This window comes from Protopterus annectens, chromosome 12.part0 (genome assembly GCF_019279795.1).
Source record: "Protopterus annectens isolate FY-2018-M chromosome 12.part0, PAN1.0, whole genome shotgun sequence".
In the NCBI taxonomy this organism is placed as follows: domain Eukaryota; kingdom Metazoa; phylum Chordata; order Ceratodontiformes; family Protopteridae; genus Protopterus; species Protopterus annectens.
This window is the reverse complement of record NC_056746.1, coordinates 1,522,173,630-1,522,201,153: the sequence shown is the minus strand read 5'-3', so window position 1 is coordinate 1,522,201,153 and position 27,524 is coordinate 1,522,173,630. Positions and strand designations below refer to the sequence as shown.

Below are 27,524 nucleotides of genomic sequence, written 5' to 3'. Positions count from 1 at the left end.
GTTGTTGGTCTATTGTAAATCCTAGCAATTTTACTTCTGGGACTGGGGTGATGAGGGTCTTATTAGCTGTGAATATGGAGAAGGTAGTATCACAGGTCTTTGTTAGGTGGAACAGCATAAGTTGTGTTTTCTTTGGGTTTAATATTAATTGGGATTTGTTTAGCCAGTTTTCTATTTCAGTGAAGGATTGTTTGGTTTAATGCTGGAGACATATGTCGGATGCAGAGCAGACCAGGATTGTATCATCGGCGTATTGGACTATTTCGGCTTTGGTAGTTGCTGAGTGGAGTTGGTTTGTAAAGATGTTGAACAGGAGGGGACCGAGGATGGAACCTTGAGGTATGCCAACTGTGACTGGCAGTGAGAGGGAAAGAGAGTTAAGCCATTGGGCAGACTGATGGCGGTTGTTACGATAGCTGTTAAATTAGAGCAGGGTGGGGCTGTTTAGACTGAGACCTGAGAAGCAGGTTAGGAGTTTATTGTGGGAAACTGTATTGAATGCTTTGGATAAGTCTAGAAAAGTGGCAGAGACAAGTTTACCTTGGTTCCTGTATGTGGTGTTGGTGAAATAAATTAGGTCTGTGGTGGTGCTGTGGGATGGGCAGAAGCCATGTTGTGAATTGGATAGAAGGTTGTTAGAGAGAAGGGGGGTGAGGAGTTAATGGTGGATGCACCTTTCTAGAAATTTGGATAGGAGTGAGATGATTGCGATGGATCTGTAGTTGGAGAGATCAGTAGAGGGACCGCCCTTGTAAAAGGGGATGATGAAAGAGGTTTTCCACAAGGTTGGAACAGAGTGTTCAGTAATAGATCTATTTATTAGTAGTGTGATGGGGTAGTCTATGGCCCTGGATGTGAGTTGTAGGTATTTGGCAGGAAGATTGTTGGCAGCGAGGGTGGTTGGTTTAAGTAATGCTGTCTTTCACAGTCTTCCACAGCAAAACAATCATGTCATGTCACTGATGAAGTGTACATCACGTGGGATTACCAATTACCAACAGTTCAAAAAACAGATGCAAGAAAACCAGACATGGAAGTTCATAGAAGGGCCGATCTTGTCTCCTGAACCTGATTGACTTCTTTGAATCAGTCTCCAGAGCCATGGACAAGAGTAAGGTGGTCCACACAGCCTATCTAGACCTTGCCAAGGCCTTTGACACCATCCCCCACTCTGGAATCATAGATAAACTTACTAAGTTGGGCATTAATCCCTATGTCACCCAATGGGTTGCTAAATGGCTTACTGATAGAACCCACACTGTAAAAGTAGCCGACTCCAAATCCAGCTCCAGACAAGTGACAAGTGGAGTACCTAAGGGTTCAGTCCTGGGGCCGTTCTTGTTTGGCATCTACTTCTCTGAAGTACAGGTCAACACTAAGGGACTCTGGCTAACAAAGTTTGCAGATGACTGCAAACTGGGAGCCATTATTGAATCCCCAAATGATGTGGATACTCTACAAAAGGGCCTTACAGAAACAGATGCTTGATGCCAGAGCCATGGGCTCAAGCTCAATGCCAAGAAATGTATTGTTATCCCCTTTGGGAAAAAACATGTATACATGAATTACCATATAGGTGGCAGTACACTAAACACAGAAAGTGTGATAAGAGACTTAGGGATACAGGTGGACAGTGGTCTCACCTTCGATAACCACATCGCCACAACAGTCAGGAAATCCTTCTATGTGGCACACCTCATCACGAAGGGCTTTTCATCCAGAAAAAGGAGGTCATTGTCCCACTGTACTCATCCCTCATTAGACCCATTATAGAATACAACGCCCCATTTGGTATGTACCTCTCAAGACATCTGCAACAACTGGAAAGGCCTCAGAAATACCTCACTAAAAGAATCACAGGCCTAAAGCAGATGCCCTACGCTGACCGCCTTAAAAAACTCCAGCTATACTCTGTCGCATATCGTATACTCAGAGGTGATCTCTGCTTAACATACAAGGCCATGTCAAACCCAGAGCTGTTGGACATGCTACACTTAAAGAAATCCCAATCCCTTAGAGCTACATGCTCCAGGGATCTAAACCTTGTCATCACAATAAACAAAACATGCTGGAGGGATAGGTTCCTGACCCAGAGACTCCCCAGACTCTGGAATAGATTGCCCATACATGTCAAGCAGAGTGCCTCTTTGGACCTCTTCAAGAGGAACCTTGACGATTGGATGGGAGAAAGGAAATTCACCCCAGGGATCACGTCAGTCGCCCTGCTAGACAGGGGTCCAGGAAAGTAAATAATGTGGGAAGAAATAGCCAGGGAATTGTTATGGCTAGGCTTGTATAGGCCCTAGGGCTGATAGCCTAGTACCAACCTATGAAACTATGAACCTATGAAAAAAGACAAAAGTATCATTGACCATTGAAATTGTTGCACCCAGTGATTACAGTGTCTTACTTATAGAGAGGCATGCGCACAGTTATCAAATACCAGGATTTGCAGGCATAAATGGGGACAATATAAAAGAAGGATACCCAGACATTTCCAATTATAGTAGGAATAATAGGGCTAATGAAAAAGAATTTACAGTCTTACTTAGATATGCTAACAATGCATATAACCTCATAAGGATTATAGAAGGAGGCAGTTCTGGGCACATTAACATCAAAGAATGAAACAATAATTTCATGAACTGTAATCATACCATGACTTAGGAATTGGGTCCATTCATGTCACAGTATTAGAAACCTAAAAGATTTGAAGAAATTAAATCACGAGAAAGCCTAGAAGACTTTACTAGCTGAGTAGACAAATGGTTACAAAAACATGTTAAGTCAGGGTTGAATGCAAAAAAGCTGTTTATTTCAGGTTTACAATAACTTACATAAGTATTACGCAATAATCCAGCTCACGGTCTCTTGTCCAAAATAGCCATCTTGCTTTTTTGCAACATATAGGTAACCACTGTCATCCTAGCAGGTGCACTGGGCTTCTTGGACGAGGTGCTCATTAAATAGCCATTTAAAGTTTGTTGGGTTCTTGTTGTCATTATGTAGGTGGTTCCAAAGAAAAGGCTGTTTCACCCACAGCAGAATGGTAATGTGGGATGGTAAGGGTGAGGTTGTCATTCAGGCTACTCCTTAGAGTATGGCTGTGATCATTAAAAGACAGTTTCACCTTCAGTGGTGAGCAGTAGGTAATTGAGAAATTACCCTGCAAATTATTTTTTCTCTGTGAATATTAGATGTAGAGTGAGTTTGAGGTATTGCTGTTTGGTAATGTTAGGCATAGTATTTTCTTTTAATGAGAGACAAGGAAGGGCAGCTATATGGGTTTTCTTAAGCTTTATAAGCAATTGTTGCAAAAGGACCATCTGCAATGATCCATAAAGTTTGTTGGAGTTTTAGTTGCAGCTCAGAATGAGGTTTACTAGAATCAGTGAGGAGAATGTCATCAGAGTACATCATTATACTGAGGTTAGGAAGGTCATTAACAAAGATTTAAAGGAGGTTCGGGGTACTGAATCCTGTATAATTTCAGTATTAAGTATCCCATTCTCAGAGAAGACATTTTTACTGAAGATTTGGAAGGTCCTGTCCTGAAGATAGCTTTGGAACACTTGTCTAGTACTGTCCCCAAAGTTTAGATTAGAAAGTTTAAGGAGCAGTATTGCATGATTTACTTTTTTAAAGGCTCTTGTCATATCAACAGAGAAGCCAGTGGAAATGAGACCTTCTTTTATATTGCTGGCTGAGGTAAAGCCAAGGGCTGTGAGGCTTCTGAAAGAATTACAAAAGTTGTGCTGTTGGTCAATGTTTACATGCTTTAGGAGTTACTTACATAACACGCTTTTCAAATATTTTCGTGTTTGGACCAAAACTGGAAATTGGTCTGGAGTCCTTATAATCAGTAACCAGATTCACTATTTGTAAAAGTGTTTCCTGCTAAATGTCCTTCTCACCTTGTACATTTTGGCTTACATCAGTTTTCCACTACAAGTTAAATCTTCACATTCATTCCCCTATGGTAGGATTTGCACAAGAAACCAGGAATGCTTCTGAGAAAGTATCAACTATATTAGCTTAGGCTACACCATACCCTTCCCAGCAAGGAGACGTGTCCCCATGCCCCTTCCCCTGTTGTGCAGTGAATTTCATCATTATTGCTCACCTTCTCTCCTTGTATGTGAACCTCCCTTATTCACATCAATACTTATCCCATTTATCCCAATTCCATTCCTATTGCTTCTGTCCTTCTGATACAACACCCATGAGATGTCCTGTTTTGGAGAGAATATTAAGCTGAAGGTCATCTTTTTTTTTTTCTTTCATAAGATCAGCTAGATGTTGGGGCTTTCTTTATTAAGATATTTTACATTCACTGTTGCCATCTGAATTAAAGTTTTGTACTCCTTATTTTGGCCAGACTCTTGGGGCATAGGTTGTATCATCAAGAGTCACTTGGCTGAAAAACAAGATGGCTGGTAAAAAAAAAAAAAAGTGAGGTAGAATTAAGTAGAAGGATGCAAGACATACCTCCCAACTGCCCATATTTTCACAAAATGCCCAGCTGTTTGTTTCATATTTTTGGCTTGTTCTTCATAAAATATGTGGTGCTGTGCCATACAACTGGCTATTGAAGTTACTAAATTATGGCAGGCTTTTCAGTTTCAGACTTTATATCCTTCAGAAAATGCATGTTAACACAAAACGTGTTATTCTAGCAAGTTTCTAAGTTTATAAAAGCAATATTTAAAATATGTCCCTCATTTTGGTCCTTTGCCCCCCATTATACGCTGTGACCAGAGTTCTTGCTCTAAGACGTTGAGAAGTATGATGCAAGAACTGCACAGTTCCCTGCACAGAAGAGGTGGTGAGGCCATTTAACTTTCTTCCTTATATTATTTTGCTTTAACTACTCCTGTTTTTCATCTGGATGACTTTTGACCATGTAGCCTACCTCCCTCTTACCCTTATATGTGACACAAAGAGTAGAGGAGTTTCCTTAGTTGTTGTTGTTGTGTCTTTCGGCTTTTCCCGGTTATGGGTTGCCACAGCGGAACTCCAGTCCGCTAATGATTGGCAGATTTTTACATGCCGAGTTGCCAGCCCTGATGCACAACCTTCAATGAAGGTATGCCCATTCATGCATGTCTCCATACAGAAGATGCTCTAGCTGAGAATTGAACCAGACAACGTCTTACTGTGAGGCGACAATGCTACCGCAGCACCACCACAGTTGGTCAAATGACTCATAGTCAATACAAATGCTTCTCTGGGCTTCCTCTGAAAGTAGACACTGCCTAATGACAGCAACCCATTCAACTGAAAGCTTTTATTGGTAATGTTTAGTGTAATTGTTTTTCACTGTACCTTTAAAATATATTTCCACTTCATTACCTTATCATGCTTCATTTTTTGTTTATTGTAAATAATAATTATGCAGAATGTGTCATCTGTCTAAAGGCTGTCCAACTATTAAAGTGCTAAAGTTATTTTGTATGTTACAAATATTCCAGAATGATGAGCATTTTCTATAAGTTTCCAGCTACTGTTAAAATAATCCAAACAAAATTACAAAAGAACATTTAAAACATGTATTATATAGATGTTATTTCTACAATGTATCAAACCTAAGGTTTATGTAAGTGTTTCGGATTAAGATATATTTTTTCTGTTTTTCCTTCATGGGGTGAGATGAGCTTGTTATAATGTATGTATTATATGCCCAAGAAGTTTAGCAAATGATAAGTCAATATATATATATATATATATATATATATATATATATTTTTTTTTTAACTGAAACAGTTTAAGGGTAGTTTGGATATGTTTCAGGGAGAGGGTTATTGTCTACAAGTATGACACCAAGTTATTGTCTGCTGTGTAGCAGGAGTTTTTTCTTCCCATTTTTCATTTGGGAGCTAAATGCAGAACAGCATTTACCAATTTATGAATCCAAATGTGTAGGCATTTCAGTAACAACGGACTGCCAATATAAAAAGCAATTAAATGCCTCCTAACTGAGTTTTTTGTTCTTTGTGTTATTTAAGTTCCAAAGAATGTAACTCATGAGAAGACAGGTAGGGAGAGAGAGAATCCCCATTAGATGTCTACAGGGTTTTATTGGAAGGATTTTATGGGTAGCCTTGAGGTGTATGTCATTTCAGCAAGGACAGCAATTTAGAAAATTCTGTAGCTTTACTGTGGTTATTAATCATGCCCAGGTACTAAAGTGTTTAACTAGCATGTCTTAGTTATCATTGGCAGTCTGCCAAATTCACAGCACCATGTTAAGTTAAGCAGTAAGGAACCCAAATGCCTTACTGGGACTATATGGTTACCAAATAAAAATAACAAAAGGTACAGACACCCCTCAACATAATATCAGAGGCATAATGACAATAAATCAGGAAAGTTACTTGCTGCCTTGAATTCTACTTAATTATAACTTCTGACTGTATGATTTTACAGATTCTGTATAGTGCATTTCATATGTTGGAAGTACTGTGTACCTTAATCCATCCTCTAGCATTACTCTGTTCAACTCCTAAAATCTTCTAACTCCCTTGTCATCCCCTGTCCTGTCTCTCATTATCCTGCAGCATTTCCACTATGATGTAAACCTGAAATATAATCATGTGAATTGTAATATTTGCATTTCTCTCATATTTGATGCTATATATATATTAATTGCGACTGTACAGTTTGTTTTGTATTGATACTTTCTGTTCTGTTTTTGAGATCTACAGCTTAGTAACTTTCTGTTCTCTCTTTTCATCTTCTTCTTCTTATTCTTTAAGAATTATTTCACCTGAGTTATTACCCGCAAATGGTAAGTTGTGATCAATGTACCAGCATGGTAATCAAATGTAAAATAACATAGAAGTATAAAAATATAAAATAAAATAGTGATGGAGTACACTAACTCGTTTTGTCTGAGCTGCTGTCTTCTGTGGTTCTGTTACAATGCAGCACTATAGCCTGACATGGAGCTGTGCCCTCTCCTGTGGTATTGTTACAATGCAGCACTATAGCCTGACATGGAGCTGTGCCCTCTCCTGTGGTATTGTTACAATGCAGCACTACAGCCTGGTGTAGAACTGTGCTGCCTCCTGTGGTTCTGTTACAATGCATCACTACAGCCTGACATGGAGCTATGCCCTCTCCTGTGGTATTTTTACAATGCAACACTACAGCCTGATGTAGAGCTGTGCTGCCTCCTGTGGTTCTGTTACAATGTAGCACTACAGCCTGACATGGAGCTGTGCCCTCTCCTGTGGTATTTTTACAATGCAACACTACAGCCTGACATGGAGCTGTGCCTTCTCCTGTGGTATTGTTACAATGCAGCACTACAGTCTGACATGGAGCTGTGCCTTCTCCTGTGGTATTGTTACAATGCAGCACTACAGTCTTGACAAGGAGCTGTGCCCCCCTCCTGTGGTATTGCTACAATGCAGCACTACAGTCTGACATGGAGCTGTGCCCTCTCCTGTGGTATTGTTACAATGCAGCACTGTAGCCTGACATGGAGCTGTGCCCTCTCCTGTGGTATTGTTACAATGCAGCACTACAGCCTGATGTAGAGCTGTGCTGCCTCCTGTGGTTCTGTTACAATGCATCACTACAGCCTGACATGGAGCTATGCCCTCTCCTGTGGTATTGTTACAATGCAGCACTACAGCCTGATGTAGAGCTGTGCTGCCTCCTGTGGTTCTGTTACAATATAGCACTACAGCCTGACATGGAGCTGTGCCCTCTCCTGTGGTATTGTTACAATGCAACACTACAGCCTGACATGGAGCTGTGCCCTCTCCTGTAGTATTATTACAATGCAGCACTACAGTCTGACATGGAGCTGTGCCTTCTCCTGTGGTATTGCTACAATGCAGCACTACAGTCTGACATGGAGCTGTGCCCCCTCATGTGGTATTGCTACAGTGCAGCACTACAGTCTGACATGGAGCTGTGCCCTCTCCTGTGGTATTGTTACAATGCAGCACTACAGTTTGACATGGAGCTGTGCCCTCTCCTGTGGTATTGTTACAATGAAGCACTACAGCTTGACATGGAGTTGTGGTCCCTGCTGTGGTTCTGTTACAATGCAGCACTACAGCCTGAAATGGAGTTGTGCCCTCTCCTGTGATATTGTTACAATGCAGCACTGTCCTTGTTATACCGTTACTAATAATGAGCAATTTTTTTAGTGTATGAAAGGCATCCTGCATCCTACCTTAAAGTCAAGCTGTGTGGGAAAAACACAAAGCAGAACAGTGGTACTTGTATATTTAATGGCACCCACTGTACACCAGTGCTTCTAGTATTTACATAGAGTAAGAGGAGACATGCTATAAGAAGTGACCCCCTTTTTGGTACTTCAATGTTGACTGAGTAAGCAACAGAACTGCTTGGTGTCACTTTACTTTTTTCTGTCCTTTATTCAAGTACTTACCAAGGCAGGTAAGTGTCATACAGAGGACATGGAGTAATGTATCTTTGTTGGTAGGTAATTATATCATGCTGTTTAGATGAGCCAAGGTAGAGGTTTGTCTGTAACTGTGATTCATAACCCTTATTAAGATAAGTAAATTACCTACCATTCCATTGCAAAAAAAAAAAAAAAAACAAGCAAACAAAAAAAACATTCTAGGTATCCTTTACGATCTTGCAGCTTTCCAAGTGTTGGGAGGGACACTCAAGACTTAACTGCCTGCTTTTATTGAGGCTTATCAGCTTTAAATGACTTACTGAGACCCTGATAGTATTTATTCAGTGGTTAGTGAAATGAATGTGATGTAAAGGACAGTAGTACAGAGAATAGTTCAAAGACATGCATCTGGAGCATTTTTCCCCGGGGCTCCGCTGAAAATTGGCTTCGTTCCTAGTTGGACTTCCCCAGATAACAAATGTTAAATAAAAATAAAATAATATAAAATGTACAGGTCTGTGCAGGCTTAATAATATGCAGATTAAAATGCTTGAACACTGGAAATTGATGACTGAAAATAAACTACTGCTGCTGTTACTTTGAGGGGTGCACCTGTTCTGTGTAGTTAAGAGCTTGCTGTGTAATCTGGGGCTGATTATTCACTCATTTGTTCATACTGGAGGAAGCGCTGTAACTTGGGGAACATGGCAATATATTTGGACACTCATGGGAGGAAAAAAAAACTTCCATGTTATGGCACTGCATAATGGCTAGTTATCTGGAAGGGCAGAGCCATCACACACCATGAAGCGACTGAGGAACCTGCAAGTAGCTAGATGCTCTTGCATATCAACTATAATAACAAATGTGTTTGTGTCTCCTCCTGCTTAAGAAAGGTGTTCATTACTCACTCCCACATAATTACTAATGGCAACAAAGTGATGTAATATTGCCACTGTTCCCAATACAGCACTTTGCAATTCTGTCTCTCACTGGACCAAGATGGTTTTACTGCAGTTCTCTGGAACTGTGGAGAAGAATTGCATTACAGCAAGGACTTACCTGCTACGTATTGTTCTTATTCAGTTAATTACTTGTTAATTAGTGTTAGTTTTGCTGCTCTGATTCATGCTAAGTAGTTTGTGTAAAATATTGTCTGAGCTTTCCACTGATAAAAAAGAACCTCAAACACAAATGGAGAACAGAAAGGTGAGTTTATCAAGATCTGTAAGTGAGACAGGCAATCTGTTCATATAAATACATTTTAAAAATAAGACCTACTGATTGTTCAGCATCTAAAATAAATATTTTCTTAAGTGAAGTATATCTCATATTCATGTAGCATATTTTAGCTACTTCACCTGCTGTTCATATGACACCACACAGGAGGCAGGATAATCTAATTGTTTAGCACTTCAGTGATTCTTAGATAGAGTGTTGCGTCTCCGTAAGTGAGACAGCTGAACTCGTCTACAGATGCTGACATATGCTGTCGTGTCCGATCAGCAAACTATGTTATTTAAGCAGTAAAGTATGTTTCACAGGGTGTGGCATTATTTGGGGGATTCAGCTACGCATGATATAGTGAGGGACAGGTGAGTGAAATAAGCAAGTGAGAAGTGGGTAAATCACCTTCTCCTTGGCTCCCCACTTTACTGTTTTTGTACCCCAGTCTCCTGGTTTAAAGCGTGTTTGTTACTTCACTTGTTTTGCATGACAATGAAGGTATACTAGGATGAATCAGAGACGCATGCCTAGCATTTTGTTACTTAACTGGTTTTGTTTTGTTTGACAAAGGAGCCATACTGGGATGAATCACGAAAACATGTTTTGCTGATGCTGTGATGCATCACCATGATGTGACTTGTTTTGACCAGTGGTATTACAACACAATTAAACTAGCAGTATAACTTTCATATGCAAGACTCATTTACATGTTCTTGTGGCTTGTTAAGAGCACACCATCAGCATCTGTGTAAGGTTGTGTAGAGTAATTTTGTTGCTTTTTCATAATGTCTGCAGACAGGACAAACAGCTCAAAAGAAGATCTTCACAATATCAGTGTGGTGTGTTTTATCCTTCAGTGCACTACGTTGACTGGGTAGGATAGAATTTAATATGTTAAACTCTTTGCCCTTACTTCTCACATCTCATACCACAGCTGGGAATATTCTTAGCTCAGAATATCTCACTCTCTGAAAATGCCTTCCCACCTACTCGAGAAATGAATAATGTAATTAACAGTCTACTGCTGTCTGGGTGACTTTGTCAGCTCGTTTGTGAGTTCTGTCTCTGGCCTTAAGGCATTTCACCAAGAGGCGATACTTGTAACTTAGCACTGGGTGCTGTCTGTAAGTCATGGCTAGTGCAGTTTTATGCACATTTTATGTTTTGACTAACACATGCACAAGCAACAGTAAATACAGGGATGTACATTATACAGGTTTTACCTAGAGTCATTGTGATGTGGTGTATCTAGTATCAAACATACATGAAGAACATAAGTCGTATGTAATATGTAATCAGTGCATGCATTAGTACATGAATTAAATGATGATACTAGTTAGGAAAGCAGTTACCTGGTAGTGTAATAGGGCCATTAATGTTTTGCAGTTATTTTGTCTGATGTTTATTAAAGAAAAAAAGCTCAGTATTTCCATGGAATCTGCTGTATAGTGCCTTTTGTTTGGCTTTCAGTTTTGTATAGTATTTGTTTACCAGTTTGGTGAGTGGGTCTGCTGACCCTTTTCTGTCATGACCTGAGTACAAAAAAAGTACAGTGGAAAAAACAATAATTTGTATGGATGATGTGCAAGTTACAGTTACAAAAACATTTTGTACAAATGGACGTTATAGAGTATATGTACATAAAATCAATCATACAGTAGGGGAACAGTTGTGACAGCTTTGTTTGGGTCTTCAGTAAGAACAGCAGTGTTGTTCTCTTTGTACATGAGGATATTTTTACATTGGATAAGGTTTGTTTTCTCTTAGGTATGGGAAGTATTTATAAGATATTGTACATATATGTGCCCAGCAGTGTTCCGTAGTGCCATATTTCATTTAAACTATGCCCACCCTAAAGGTCAGAGGCATGTGAGTAAAGCTTGGAATAGACAGGTCTTAATGCAGTGCTACTGCAGCATATGAGACAGAGTTTCATTTGGTGTGTTGTTTCAGACAGTGTGTGTGTGTGTGGGGGGGGGGGGACAAATTCTGGTTAAATGATTTGATGCTGAGTAAACATCTTTAACTGATGCAGTAACACTTTTTTTTACAGAGTTTCCTACACTTTAAGAATACAACCAAGAGGTCAGTGGAAGAAGTCCACTGGCTGGTGAATGTCTACCAGATTGATTGCACATTCAAGCTTGGTTGATTATCAATAATAAAGCACCAGATTTTCAGACCCCCGTGTTACATGTGAGACACGGCCCGTTTCCACTGAAAGAAGTGCACTGTGTATCTGCTGTGGAAAATTGCCTTTTATGGGAGCAGAACTGTACTGTGACTAACATATTTTGTAGGTATATACCACCCAGACCTTTATAAGCCTAACCATGCAACCCAACCCAATGTTGTCCCAATTTACCATGGGCATTTATTAGGAGGTGGGTATGTTAGTTATGAAGTTTTTAGAGATTATGTGGGGTGGTATGTTAGTTTGGACATTACGGTCTGCCTCTGTCTATCAGAGACATGAAGGCCAGACCTGGGGTGAATTTCTGATTTCCCTCCCATCCATTGGCCAAGGTTACACTTAAATAGGGTTAGGGGTGGACTCTGCTTCACATGAATGGGGAGCATGTTCCAGAGCATGGGAATCCACTGAGACACATCTGTCTCTTCAGCATGTTTTATTTATGTCACAGGCAAAATTTAAATCCTTGGATCTAGTGGTTCTGATGCCGTTTGTTTTACAGATGTGCAAAAAGTCCCTCAGAGCCAGATTTGAGGATGCTTTGTATGTCAGACACAGATCTAATCTGTAGGAGACAGGGCTTTAAGGGGAGATGTATAGGACAATATGTTTATATCCTGGATTCTCCTGCTAAGGAACTTTTGTGGGTGTTCCAACTGTTGCATATGTCTGATCAGGTACATGCCAAAGGGAGTATTATACTCAATGATGATTCTGATAAGGGCCAGATAAAGTGACTTTGTGACTTCCTTGGATGAGGATACCATGCCCTTACTTATAAAGTGTGTGACATTGAATGATATTCTTACTATCTTGGCCACATGTTGGTCAAAGGCTAGATTACTATTTGTGTTCCCAGATCCCTGACTACTGGGCCAACTCTTAGGGGTGCCTTTTTGATGTAGTAATTAGACTGGGTAGCAGTTTTCCCAAAAGGCACTATAATCCATAGCTCTCAACTGTCCAGATTTGTGCCTCATATTTTTGGTCTATCCATCATAAAATTTGTGGTTTCTGGCAAATCACTGAGGATTGAAGTCAATAAATAATGACATGCACTTGAGTTTCAGATTTCATAACCTTCAGAAACTACATACTAACACAAATCTTGTTAATCTAGCAACTTTATAAGAGCAATATTTCAAATCGGTCCCTATTTTTCGGCCTTTGTCCCCCCATTAGTTTAGGCTTTGTTCAGATTTATTACATTAAGAGGTTGACATGTATGCTATTATCCTTTACTTAGCACTGAGTTTTAATCCGTAACTTTAGCACCAGTCATTTGTTTGTGTTAGACCCTCTTGTAGAATGTTTGTGTCAGACCCTCTTGTAGAATGTTTGTGTCATGGGGGGATGAACTTTCATGGCTAGCTTTCTAAAAGATTATGTCTAATGCACTTACAGTTTTCAGAATTGTAAGAAAAATGCCAGCTGTTTGCCACAGATGACCCATATTATGTTAGCACACTGGGTACTGGAGGTGATTACTGAGGAGAGATGAGTCTGAAAGCCCAATAATAGCTTGCCATAGATCTCAACTGTACAGATTTTTGCAGAATGTCCAGATTTTTGCCTCATTTTTATGGCCTGTTCCTGATAAAATTTGTGGTTTTCTGGCAAATCACCGTGGACTGAAGTCATTAAATAATAGGATCATAGAAAGTTGCTAGGCTATTGGTCCTGAGGCCCTTATAAGTCTAGCCAAGAGTTTAGCCCATGTTTAGACAAGTCAGCACCCCATTCCCCTGTTCAGCAGGGACACGGGTGGAATCCCAGTGATGTATTTTTTGTTTCCCATCCAGTTATCCAGATTGCGCTTAAAATGGTGTAAAGAGTTACTCTGCTTGACTTGGAGAGGGAGTCTATTCCACAGATGGGGGGAGTCTCTGGGGCACAAATCCTTCCCGCCAACATGTCCTATTGAACTCACAGATGAGGTTGAGGCCACGCATGCAGGTTACTCAAGTGGAGCTTGACTTGCAGATATGCAATAGTCCCATGAAGGCCTGGTCCGAGATCGCCTTGTATGACAGACAGAGATCACCTCTAAGTAGTCTGTATGAAACTGAGTAGAGGGAGAGGGATAGGGCTGGATAGGGCTTTTAACCTATCTGTGTATGGTAGACTTTTGAGGCCTTGGATTCTCCTGGTGAGGAATCTCTCTGGTCTTTCCAGCTACTGCATGTGCTTTACGAGGTACATGCAGAATGGGGCATTGTACTCAATAATGGGACTTATAAGGGAAGAATATAGAGATGTTATGATCTCCTTGTCCCTGAATGAGATACCCTTACTTATAAGGTGGGCCATGTAGAAAGCTTTCCTTACAATGGAAGCAACATGGTGGTCAGAAGTCAGGTTCCTCTCAACCTGGGTGCCCAAATCCCTCACAACTGATTGGGTGCTTAGGACATTATTATTAATGTGATAATTTCTGTGGATGTCACTCTCCCCAAAGGGGGTGATGATGCATTTTTTGGTATTCAGCTTGAGGTCATGTTTCTGACACCAGTCATTTGTTTGGGTGAGACCCTCTTGGAGGATGTCCACATCACTAGGGGAATTGATGACATTACCCACCTTGTAGTCATCTGCAAACTCGGTTAGCCATAGCCCACTGGTTTTGGCCTGTAACTCAGAAAAGTGTATCCCAAATAACAGAGAGCCCAAGACTGAACCCTGGAGTATGCCGCTCATTACGGGTCTACTGCTTGAGGTGGCTTCCCGTATTTTGACTAGGTGGGTTCTATCAGTGAGCCAATTAGCTACCCATCTGGTAACATACAGATTGATGCCTAGTTGAGAGAGTTTGTATATCATGCCCAAGTGGGGGAATAGTGTTGAAGGCTTTGGCCAAGTCAAGGTAAGAGGTGTGCACTGTCTTCCCCTTGTCCATGGCTTTGGTGACTGTCTTAAAGAAGTCGACCAAATTTAGCAGACATGACCTCCCCTTGATGAAGCCAAACTGTGTGGGATCAAGTGTTTGGAAGTTGCCAATGTCCTTGTTAATGAGGTCCATTATAATCCATTTCATGGCCTTGCAGATCAGGCTAGTTAGGCTGATGGGCCTATAATTTCCCAGATCGGTGGACGCTCCACCTTTGTGCAAAGGGATGAAAATGGCTGTCCTCCACTCAGCTGGGATGAAGCCGGTACTCAGTCTTTGGTTGAATATGGTGCCTAATGGTGCTGCAAGTTCCTGCCTAAGTTCATGCAGGATGCAGCCTGGGATGTTATCGAGTATTTTTGCCTTTGAGTGAGCAGTGATGACCTGTTCCCTAGATATAAGGGGAAGGGGAAGGAGTTTCAGAATTCATATTCTTCAGAAAATGCTGCTAACATAAATCCAGTTATTCTAACAACTTTCTATTGTGTTGCATTAAGTATCACTGTCTTGATGAGGTGGTGTTTCCTCATTCCTGTTTTGAAAGATTTTCCCCTTCAGCTGCTACCCAGATTCTCCTTTCTCTTCTGCTCTACCCCCTTCCGTTGTGCTACATGCAGGTCATAATTCACCCTTTGTCTTGTAATGTAGCTTGCCATATGTATCAGCTATCCAGATTTTGCCTCATATTTATGGCCTGTTTCTCATAAAATGTGTGTTTTTCTGGTGAATCACTGATGACTCATGTCACTAAATAATGACATATATTTGAGTTTCAAATGTTCATATCTTTCAGAATGTGCATGCTAACACAACTCTGGTTATTCTAGCAACTTTCTAAGTTTACAAGAGTAATATTAAAAATCTGTCCCTATTTTTGGGCCTTTGTCCCCACATTACTTTGAGCTTTGTCCAGATTTCTTGTACTAAGAAGTTGAGAGGTATGTAGCTTGCCCATTCCCATGGAAAGAAGTTGAAGTCATGCTGCAGGATTATTCCATCATACAGGGATTTGGAGGCATGAGCCATGACAAAGAGTGCGTGCACTCCAGCAGAGTAAAAATGTGTGTCTGGAAGTCTTCACCATGTCTAAAAACACATTCTTCGAACCATCAGAAAACAAAATTATAACACCCACTGCAATATTGACTGATGCTTTCCTGTCCTTCCTGAAGTCTTCCAATGTCATCAGCTATGGATTAATAAATGAGTCATTTGGGGATATAGGGGGTGGAGGAATGAGATGCCATCAGCTATGGAGGAATAAATGGGTCATCTGAGGATATGGGATGGAGGAATGAGAGACCAAAAAGTATGGGCGCAGCCTACACTACATATGCCATAACTCAGAATGAATTCATAGTAACTATGCAGAATTACCTTTTAGGAAAGAATAATGCAATGATGGTAGTATGGTAATGGAGGTACAATTATGTAAGTAGTGTGTCTAAAATTTGTGCTCAAAGTTTTCAAAATTAGTGGAGCATGGTCTTGTAGCAATGAGCTTACAGCACGCTCAATACTTGTCCATAGACTTTCAATAGACTTATCCCAGGAACCCACCCAGTGAACAACACTGCCTGTTCTACATGTTTTTTCAAAGTACTCCACATCTGACAGAAGTGTGAAGAATTAATTAGTTAAGGTGAGGGACTTCAGTTGGCCGTTGCAGGAACAAGTCTTCCATCTTCTGCAGACTCCTTCATTGCTCATATTGCTGCTTGAAAATTAGGTGCTACCCCCATACCAGTGGGGCAGGACAAGGATTCTGGTTTTCTCTTGTGAGGATGACTGGTTTGTTTTAGCCTCTTCCAAGAGGGAGGAAAAAGTGATGAAAATCATACTTGTCTCCTTCTACTCAAGTTCCTTGAGTATGCCTTTCAGTCTTGGCAAATAAAAGTTTTATAAACTGCTATTGTCCACATCCTTCAAGTTCTTTGGGAGTATACAGCCTCATAACAGGAAGCTGTCTACTTCTGTAAGCTTATTACATTTCCTCAGACCTAATGCTCAAAATAATTTGGATTCTTTAAAAGCTCATGTGAAGTTACTCTTGGGGCTCATGATCAGGGATTGGCCCCTTATACAGGGCTTCTTAGGTATGTGTGCTGTGGTGAATGGACAGAGTCCATCAGTCCCAGATGCCACTGAAACTTGACTTCTACCAGATAGTCACCAGCCCGTAGCTTTGAACTAAAAGTGATGACTGCAGTCACGGACCTTCTTTTTATGGGGGCGGGGATGCAGCTGTTCCAGGAAGTCTTTCACATCTAAACTCTTGAGAATAGATGCTGCCCAAATGGAAGTCTCTACTGAGGCTAACTATGAAGTGCTGAAAGATTTTCAAGCTAATGGAAGTCTCTACTGAGGCTAACTATGAAGTGCTGAAAGATTTTCAAGCTACATTTCCAGTGCTTGTTAACAGTACAAATGGATAGACAGGCGATAAAGGCTGTCCTTCATCTGCACCTTTCCCCTAAGTGTCATGTTCCTCCATCTTGATAAATTTATTTTGCAGTGTTTCATTAAGGCTCCTTTTAAGCCAGTCTCCTTTTAGACCTATGTTCTTGCTTGAAAGACACCATATGCTGGTAGCTCTAACTCTGTCAAGTAATACTTCAGACGTGTGGTTTTCCATAAGGATGAGTAAAGATGGGCCCACATGCCAGTCCTGAAATGCTTCACTAATCAGTCCATCCACTTCCCTTAAGGTAAATATTTGAAAGTTTTTTGTTTTTGTTTACTAGATGTGCACAAATAAACTGGGCACTCCCTAATCTTGGGATATTACTTAGAATAAAGCCCATGCAATCATTGAGGGATATCAGCTGAATGTAGACAGTTCATCCATGTAATATAGCTAAAAGTCATGTAGACCCCCCTAGCTAGCTCCAGACTCTTGTTTATCTTTTTCCATGCTTCCTCTCAAGCATCTCTGAACCCCTTTGATGTACACTATTGTGCTGCATCAAATGCCATTGTCTTCATGAGGTGCTATTTCGTCATTCCTGTTTTGAAAGGCTCCCCCCTCCAGCTGCTACCCAGATCCTCTTTCCTGTGCTGCTCTACCCCTTTCAGCCTTTTTGGTTGTCCTTAAACAGTGTACTACATGCAAGTCATAATTCACCCTTTGTCTTGTGATGTAGACATTCTCAGCTGCCTTAGGTCTCTCCTCATAAACCATCTACTACATTTTCACCATTGTTGTTAACAAAGTTTTGCACACTGTTAATGCAATTTCCTTTGCTCTTTATGGCCCCATAACTGGCCATAGTACAAACACTAGTCCAGATCTGGCCTTATCTGTGCACAGATAAAAGATGACCTCAGTATCTCTAAAGTCCATGTCCCATGCTCTGCACCCCAGCATCAGACTGGCCTGGATCACTGTCTTTTCACATTATATACAGTCATTCAGCTCAGGAGTGATTTTTTATTTTTAATACAGTATCCCTTTCACTTCCAGTTCTCCCTGCTCAATAAGTCTGTCTGCCTTCTGTCTGAGGGCTGAACTTTAGCATTATTTTTCTTCACTCAGTGGAGGCATGGGAACAGCACTGGGAGTGCTTCCATCATTTTCAGGGTCTGGGATTTTTTTACTGCCTTATAACCACTGCCGTGTATGCCTAGTACCAAGCTACAACTGGCAAGGCATAGAGAAACTAGAGCATGCTCCTCAAGCCCTAAGGAATGTGCAGTAAGCTGTTATCCTGCCCCCCAACCTGACTTCTAACCTGAGTTCCAGCTTTCACTAGAAATCCACTAGAGAGATGTCAGCATGCACTCTCCATCCCAGGATAGGAACATCCTATCCTATCCTCCCTACCAACTCTGTCAAACTCCTGAGCCACTAACTGAACACAGGTCTCCTGGGTCATAGTTAGGGCTTTATCCCTCTCCACCACCAAAGTGACAGCTTAGGAGTGATTATGACGCTCAGATACTCTTCCCTTTTATTCTTATGGTCATACCACCAAGATTGTGTTTTCCAGTAGTTTTCCCATCTGAAATATATAAGCTTGCAGTTTTTACATTAAACCGTAGCTGAGACCTGTCTGTCCACAATGTTAGGAGCTTGCAGTATCTTTGCGAAATGGTGCTTCATCTGTAACTATAGCTATCTTTTCATCTTCAGCATATAACTTCATTTTGGTCTCCAAACAGAGTGCTGTATGTGCATACTCTTTATTTTTTGTAGCATTTGTGATCAGACTTCTTACTGAAATTTTACTCTTGCAGTTCCCTTAACCACAGAGGTGCACATTTTTGTTAACTTTCCTCTACTGTACTGTGACTGTGGAAGCTGGTATATATAATTTAGGGGAGTGTGGGGAGCTTTTTTCCCCACATGGGATAGTGCATGGGGACTTGCTCCTTAAAAAAAATATATATGCATATATGTGTTGTGTGATTAATGATTTTTAAGTTACACTATTTGGAAAAGCATAACTCTAAAGAATGTAGGGAAACCATATTATGTGTGACACACATATAGCAAATGTGACATGTCCAAGGGTGAACCCCATAATACCCCACTTTTCACTGATTTGTCTCTTAAGGCAGGGGGTTCCTAAAGTGTGTGGTGCCCTGGGGAGCCACGGCTTCCTCACAGGGGTTCCGCAAACTAATACCCTTTATTTACAATTTTTTTCTTTTTTTTTTTTTTAATTTTCACACTGATTGAGCTGGCAACATCACATGCGCTATTACATCAGCTCCATCAGGGCTACCAGCCTGTCGGAATTGAGCAAGGAGCTCACGCATTTCCAGCTGGGCATGGCCGCTCAAATGTGAGCGGGAACAGCAATGAACTGATTATGTTCATGGAACAAGAATCGGACCTGCAGTGGGTACGGCCAGAAAGAATGAAGACTCCATGCAGGTAAAGAAACTTTCATAGAAGTGTGTGTGTGTGTGTGTGTGTGTGTGTGTGTGTGTGTGTGTGTGTGTGTGTGTGTGTGTGTGTGTGTGTGTGTGTATGTGTGTGTGTGTGTGTGTGTGTGTGTGTGTGTGTGTGTGTGTGTGTGTGTGTGTGTGTGTGTAGGATCTAGGAGTAAAGAGCATTATTTTAGTTTTATTAAGGTTTAGGAATAGTTGCAAGTGAGAGTTTTTATAAGTGAATGATGGTTTGTAGTGAGGATAGGGAGTATGATTAGCAGATTAGAGTAGCATCATCTGTGTATTGATTACTGTTGCAGAAGCAAGATAATTAATGAAATCATTAAATAATAAAGGTCCAAGAATGAAACTTAGTAGGTACTAGTAAGTAGGTAGAAAAGGCTTGTGAGTGGCTGTGGAGGTAGCTGGTGAAGCAACTGAGTGAAGTAGCCCTGAAACCCAGTGAGTGAAGAGTATGTACTATTTTTAGATGGAAGATAATATCAAACACTTTGCAAAGGAAAAGGAAGATCGTGGATACAAGTTTGTTTTGATTTCTCTGTTTGTAAATAGTATTAGGGAAGGACAGTAGGGCTGTGGTTGTGCTATGATTGTGGTGCAAGCCATGCTGGGTATATGTTATGTTGTGTGTGCAGTTATTTTATTTATTTACATTTTGTTAATCAGGTTTGCACTACTGGGTAGAGCCCATTTTCAAGAGAGGCCTAGGAGAGAAGTTCCTGGCATTGCATAGCAATAGTACTGTTCTACAGTCCAGTGGTACTCTGTTTATGTGCTGATTTATATCAAGAGTGATATGATAATGTCGCTGTATGGTAACTTGAAACTGCTGCTTTCTGTTTTTGCAACACATCCTTGAAACTAAACTAAATTCTTACAAAGAAAATCACACAAAATGTATAACATGGCAGAAAATACTGAATGATTCTGTGTTATAATATTGCCAGGTATTTAGTCCATAAAACTTAACAAGTCACACATTTCATGGACCTTGATCCCTCTAAGGATGGAATTGGACATTCTAGGTCTCAGATTGTTAAAGCATAGTTTTTGTATTTTTCTTTATTCGAGACTGTTCTGCAGTGTTTTAAATATTTCCTGTAGCTTTGAACTCTGATGTCACTGTGAATACATATTTAGTATTGTCTTGTTATTTTATTTATTAAATATATTTAAACCTTTCGTTGTGGCTGATCTTTGTAGAGATATTTAAGTTTTGAGAGTACTTGCATTTTTATTTGGTGACACTGTGTGAGCACTCCTAATAGCCTTACTCTTGGTCAAACTACCATTTGTAGTAATAGTAACATTACACAGTAAGATTGGATACCCTTTGTTAAGGGCCTTAAAATAACTGATAAGGAGCTGACTGGTGTCAGTAGTAACTACATTAATATGCACTTTATGCACGCCGCGGGGGGAGGGGGCTTGGGTAAACCTGGATTCAGCAAGGGAGCCGAGAATCAAAAAAGTTTGGGAACCACTGTCTTAAGTAGGGGTTGGTGTAGTGGTTAAGGTGTCTACTTAACAAACACAAGGTGCAGGGTTTGATTCTCACCCTTAAGTGAAATTGCCTAGGCTTAAAATGGCCCACAAGTTCAGTTTATCTCCAACAACCATGCTCTGGCTCTTGTCAGATTGCATTTTGCAATCTACGTCAGTGATTTGGGACCCATCTCCTTGCCTTACAATTTCTCTACTCACCTTCAGGGGCATGCAACGTTAAAAGGTTTTGATAATGTCCAGATACATCACATTCCCAGTACTGTCTTTGTCCTCATTAGTAGTGACCTAGTCACAGAACTGGATATGGCCATACTGGAATCACCTCTGCTGCATGAAGTTATGCTAAAATCCATTAGGAGGAGGACTGACTTTCTGGAATTCCAGCAGCTTACCCAACAGAGAACTTTATATGATCAGGAATGGAACTGGAACAGCTGTTTGGCTCTATGACCAGGACTAACATGAGCAGACCACTTCAGCCTTTTTAACATAGTGAGGTAACTGCTGTAATTTCAACTGTCTTGCAACCAATCTGAGCCAAGGTAAGGGCCATTCCACTAGGAACACATCTGTTTCCACAGGTTGGTCCGTAAATGCTTCCAATGTAGATACCTGAACCATGGTAATTTGATTTTTAGTTTATAACTTCAGCAAGCACTATTGTTTGTCTGTCTGTAGCATTTGAGATGGGGATTCCTTTCAGGTACATCATTTAATGCAATCTCTTCTTCAGCATGTGCGCCCTCCATCATTTCCTTCTGCTGTCCTCAAATGCAGTTGTCTGTTCTTCTTGTACATACCATCTACTGATGGATAAGATGGGATACTCCTGAGTATATTGCTGTAGCTTGTAGTAGCACCCTCTATTCCCCATGGCAAACTACTTCGCTGCCCTTTATTCAAACCCCAGCTGTGGAAAAAATTGCAGAGGTGGTGGGCAAGACACTCCTTTTAATTATCTAGTGTGTAGAGTCTGGTAACATTTGGAAGCAGTTCACCTCTGAAAACTGGTCATAAAATTTGCCCTGAAGACAACTAGAAATAACTTCCAAGTTCTGTAAGTGCTTACATTATGTTGGAGCACTTGCAGATGATATACCTTCACTAGCTGTTGTCTGCGGTTAGCTAAGAATGCCTTTCACACATGCCATATTCACTGGTGGGTGGTGCCTACTGAAACCAGTGACATTGTAAGAACTGAATAGCCTTTTGTTTATTCGAAGTGGGTTGGGAGAAAGGGATAGGTAACAAACTGCAATATGCACATAGGTATCTTTTTGTTTTTTAAGATTTGCGACTCGGGTATCTGCACTATTCTTTCTTTCTTAGGCTGCTCTGATTTGCTCTGTGCACATTAGCAGTTTTATTTTTAATTTGTTACTAATCCAACCCACAAACATCAAGTATCTCCACCACATTTTCCTTTTGTAGACTGTTTTTTCATTGCGTACATGGACATTTTTTAAAAATGTACTACTAATCCAACTGGCAACCCTCATGTATCTGCACGACTCTTTATTTATTTATTTTTTTTTTTTTTAGTTTGCCTGACATTTATGCACTATTGTACTGTCACATTTTTGTAATTTGGAATGCAGAAATATGACAAGCAATGGGAAATACACTACTATGTACAAGACCATATATGTATGTATATGTACTAGACTTTTCTGGCAAGGTGATAAACCACGTAAATGAAAAGACCTATCATCATGCTTTTGTAAGTGGTTTATTTCTTGATAATGTTACTGGTGGCCTGAGTTTGGCAAGTGGTTCCAGGCAGTGGAAAGTAAAATAAACCATAACTGTAAATGTTTGAGTGATCACTGCTGCAGTAGCCTGAGCTATATGGGTTATATTCTGCACAGGATATAACAGCCAGCCAGCTTCAAAAGTTGAGCTGTCTAAAAAAGACAGGTTTGGGTGCCAAGCCCTTAAGAGCTTTCATGCTAACTGACAGAGGGAGGCTAAGCCCTCATAGGACATTGCCACCAACAGCAAAAACAAATGTGCACACCCTGACATAAAAAGCGCACAAAAAAAAAAAAAACAAGGGGGTGGAGGTAGTGGCTACTGCAGCAGTGATCATTTGAAAATCTGCTGTTATAGCAAGCTTACTTGCTCAGCTGTATTGTGTTCTTCATATTGATCACTGCTGCATTAGACAAAGCTATATTGGTAGATTATCATAGCTTAGACAACTAGGAGGTGAAAGGAGAAGGGTCCAGGAGCCCCTGGAGAATGGACCTAGCAAAGCCTGACTTAGACCTGGAGAAGGAAACTAGTTTGTAGTGCTTTTTAGAAGTATGTATGGGAGGCCAAGTTGCTGCTAATGGAATACTTCTAGAGTCCAACCCTTTCCAGGAAGTTATAGATGAAGCCATTCCCCTAGTAGAATGTACCTTAACCATGCTTGGAATATTTTGTTGTAGTTGGAATAACAAAGGGTAATAGCCCGAGACAACCATTTGGAAATAGTCTGCTTTGGCACAGGTTGCCCCTTCTTACTTCACGTAAATAAACAGATCAGAAATTCTGAAAGATTTTGTCTTTCAAGGTAGTACCTGAGTTGTCTGAGGAAATCACACGGTATGAAGTATAATTTCTTCCTCATTTTGTGATTCAGGGAAGAACACAGGGAGATGGATTGTTTGGCTTAATGTAAACTCAGGATTAATTCTCAAGGAAAGCCTCTCTCTGTGGAAAATGAGAGAAAGTTGACCCACCATAAGAGTTTGCAACTTAGATACTCTTCTTTCAGAGGTCAGGGCAATCAGTAAAACTGTTTTCCATGTTAAGAACCTCAAGTAAGCCAGATGAGCTGGTTGAAAGGGAGCAAGTGTCAGCTTCTCTAACACAAAGTTAAGATCACAAGGAGGAGCTGTTATTTTTCTTGGAAATCTCATATGCAAAATCCCTTTCAAAAACATTCTGACATGGGAATGCATTGAAAGAGGAGGATCCATGGGCATACATGATGAAATGGTTAACAAATGAACCTTGATAGAGGCAGCAGGAAAGTAACTCACATAAATATTGTAAAACTAGAAAAACACTAGCCCTGAATGGGTGCTAGTTATGTTGTTGGCACCATCATTTTCTAGTAGCAGGCTTTCTTGCCTCCGTTAGAACCTGCTGCACATCCTCAGTAAATAGATGTCTTAAAGGTATTAAGACCTATCATACAGCAGTCAGTTGAAGTTGCATAGGGTTGGAATGTATCAAACACTCTTGTTCTTGTGTGAGTAGATGCAGTCTGTGAGGAAGCATGTTGTAATTGCCTCTAGCCAATCCCAAAAGAAGGGAGAAGCACACTTGCCTGGGCCAGAAGGGAGTCACCACAAAGATCTTGCAGGATTCCTTCAGAATTTTTAGATATACCATGGATGTCAGTGGAATGGGTAGAAAAGCGTACAGGAACATTTCTGTCCAAAGAAAAGAAATGGCATCAGTCTTCCAGGCCTTTCATTGAGTCATGGAGCAGAATTTTGCCAGTTGATTGTTCAAAGAGGAGGCAAAAATATCACTTTGAGGAACGCCCCACAGATGGAGCAAATCTTGGAAGCCCCTTGATTTAGTTTCAGTTTGTGAAGGGCTGCCTTTCTCCTGTTCATCTTGTCTGCCACATAATTTTGCTCTGATAGAACATAGGATGCCTGTAGAGTGATATTGTGCTGTAAAGCTATATCAAATGCCAGCATGGCTGCATAGAGGTGAAATCTGGTTTCCCCTTGCTTGTTTATGTATGGCATCATTATGATGCTGTCTGTAACAACTTGACATGGCCCTGGGGACTAAATGTGATTCAGAGAGTTGAGTGCCTTGACAAAAGCTAACACCTCCTTTATGTTAATGTGCTTGTGTCTTTGTTGTCCCAGATACCCCGCACTTTTAAACCCATAGACACTGCTCCGCAAGCTAAGTCCAAGGTATCTGTTGTAAATGGCTTCTTTGGAGAAGGAGGGGAGAAGAGGAGACCTGGAGTCAGGAATATTTGATGACTCCATTAAGTAATTTCTCTTTTCACAAATCCCAGAAGTGGAATCTGAAAAGATAATGGGTATTGATGCTATGACCATAGAGACATTAGATATTATTGTCTTTCTCATGTTGTGGAGACTTGCTAGAGGTGTTATGAAAATCATAGATGCCACAAGACTGAGAATCCTCAGGTATTCCCTTCCAGTGACCAAAGTCTGAGTGGAAAACCCCTGGAATAGATCTAAATATAGGTGTGATGTCCCTCCTCTGGGCCAGTAATCAAGGAGCCTCAATTCCCACCACTGACACCAGTGGGGAACATTCACTTAGAAAAAATAGATACACACAGTATTTTCCGATGCAGCTCTCTGCACCAAGCACAATTTCCATCAAGAGCACACAGGGAGCACACTCCAATCCTGGGGCTGGGTTTTCCTCTCCAGGCCCCAAATAAGGCTCCACCTTTCTCTCTGCAGAAACCAATGCTCTGTGTCCCTGTTCCAAGTAGGTGACACACGCACTCTATGAGATTTGATTTTCTCACACACACACACACACACACACACACACACACACACACACACACACACACACACACACACAATAAAGGCTGGCACAAATTTACTAGCTGTGCCACTTCCACCCAGACTATAAGGTAGATTCACTGCCACCAGCCAGCTACTTTAAGGCTGTTACCAGGTAACCTAATTACTCTTTGTAAAATGAATAATTATACAAATGGTAATGTTTCCAAGCAACAAGACTTTCAAGAGCATGAAGCCACAGTGTCTCCAAATAAATGCAATGACTCTCCAAGGTTAAACTGTTTTCTAAAAGACTAGCCACAAAGAAAGGTATAGATATATTTAACACTAAATAATAAAACAGTAAACATGAAAATACTGAATATCTATTTACAATAAACACCAGAGTTTCAATTCACAGGAAATATAAAAAGTGACACTGATGGAAAGACTCAGACAGATACAGAAAAACAATACCTTTTGCTAATCTCACTATTTTCCTAACTGTCTGAAGAATTACTGTCCCCTAGTTAAGTTGCTTACAAAAGCAAGGCAAGGTGAAGTGGGTGAGTGGTCTTTGTCGTCAGGCCCCTGCCCCCAAAAAAACAGAGTGCTGAGTGGCACTATTACATCTCTCACTAATATCTAAATACAATTTCAGTGCTGGCTGCAGAATGACACAACATCTGAACACCTGATTCTGTGGTTCCCATACTACTCACCAAACTAGAAGCTGAACTGGGATCTAGCACAGATGTGTCACAATACACATCTAGCTTTTTGCTAGTGCTTCTTCTAACATCTGGAGACTGTAAAACAATTCCAACCCTTTCATCCTTCCTAGAGAGACTAACCAGTCATTCTCTGGCACCCAGGGTAGCACTTAGTTCACCACTAAGAACAATAAGAGCCCAGCCCTTTCCCAGACATTGTGTCTCTGGCTGCATTTAGGCCTGTGAGATAAAATATTTATAGCCTAAACCAAATCATTTAATTTCTGGCTATTTTTCTTAAGGTAAGCTGGGCTGAGCTTAACCCCTTCCCATCCAGCATCCTCTGTTAACATATATACATGTCTTCACTTACAACAGTCAAATGTGATATAAATGTATATATTTCTTTTCTATCCAGCAGGACCCACTGTTAATATATTTTAACACAAGCAACTTAAATACATTTTTAACACAAGCATCTGTCTAAATCAGTTTGATATTCAAATGACATAAAATTCTTTATAAAACTCCAGCTAGATATGCTGTTATATGTTACATTGGCATAGGTGCACTACCTCACATCATCACAACAGGTCTATTTTTTCCTGTGGAAGAAAAGCTCTGAGGTCTCTAGCAGATACCCCTGGAATACAATCCTGTGTAATAATGTCAAAAAAGACCTTTAAATGTTCTCCTGGAATCCCAAGAAATTAACTGATAATTTGTGAAAATGGGCGTACACACTCACTAACAATCTAAGAACCAAAAGTTTTGTGTGCAGTGTGAACCAAAACAGACAGAAAACCATTGAAAGATAAAATAGAATATTTAATATTGCTTTGTAAAATACAAAACGTCTTCAAAACAAAGTAATACAACCAACATCCTGTTTAAATTCCTATGCTAACCAATCATGTTGGTGTACTCATTTAAAGCAACAACTTTAATTATGCCGTAAGCGCCAACACCTGTGGTGTCAAAGTACCAAAATAAATACGTACATAAAACTACATTATGTAGGCATAAAACAGAATTGGAGATAAAGCTTTTCTGTTAAAATATGATGTTCTATCAAAAACTAAAAAGTGTGTGTTATATAATCCCCTGTTATAACTTGCAGCTCTCATTTTCAAAACTGGTAGGATTGAGACATTCTCATTAAACCCAGGTGGGACTGTAGCATTTAGTTGCCAAAATAGTTCCCTGTAGTCAA

General features: G+C 40.4%; 1 protein-coding gene and 1 long non-coding RNA gene across 7 annotated transcripts in view; both read left to right on the top strand.

Annotated features, from left to right (window-relative positions):
• The window catches only part of RSAD1 (radical S-adenosyl methionine domain containing 1), a 2,083,664-nt gene that overhangs the window by 550,011 nt on the left and 1,506,129 nt on the right, over positions 1-27,524 (top strand). The gene's annotated exons all lie outside the window — the stretch shown is intronic.
• Positions 9,396-27,524, top strand: part of LOC122817269 — a 109,448-nt gene continuing 91,319 nt past the window's right edge. Inside the window, exon 1 of one of the 3 annotated variants that reach the window (XR_006367186.1) lies at positions 9,396-9,592. This is a non-coding gene — a long non-coding RNA (uncharacterized LOC122817269). Of the gene's footprint in view, positions 9,593-9,847; positions 9,979-10,377; positions 10,485-27,524 lie in introns of those variants that run through there. The other 2 variants (XR_006367187.1, XR_006367188.1) reach the window with 2 other exon arrangements.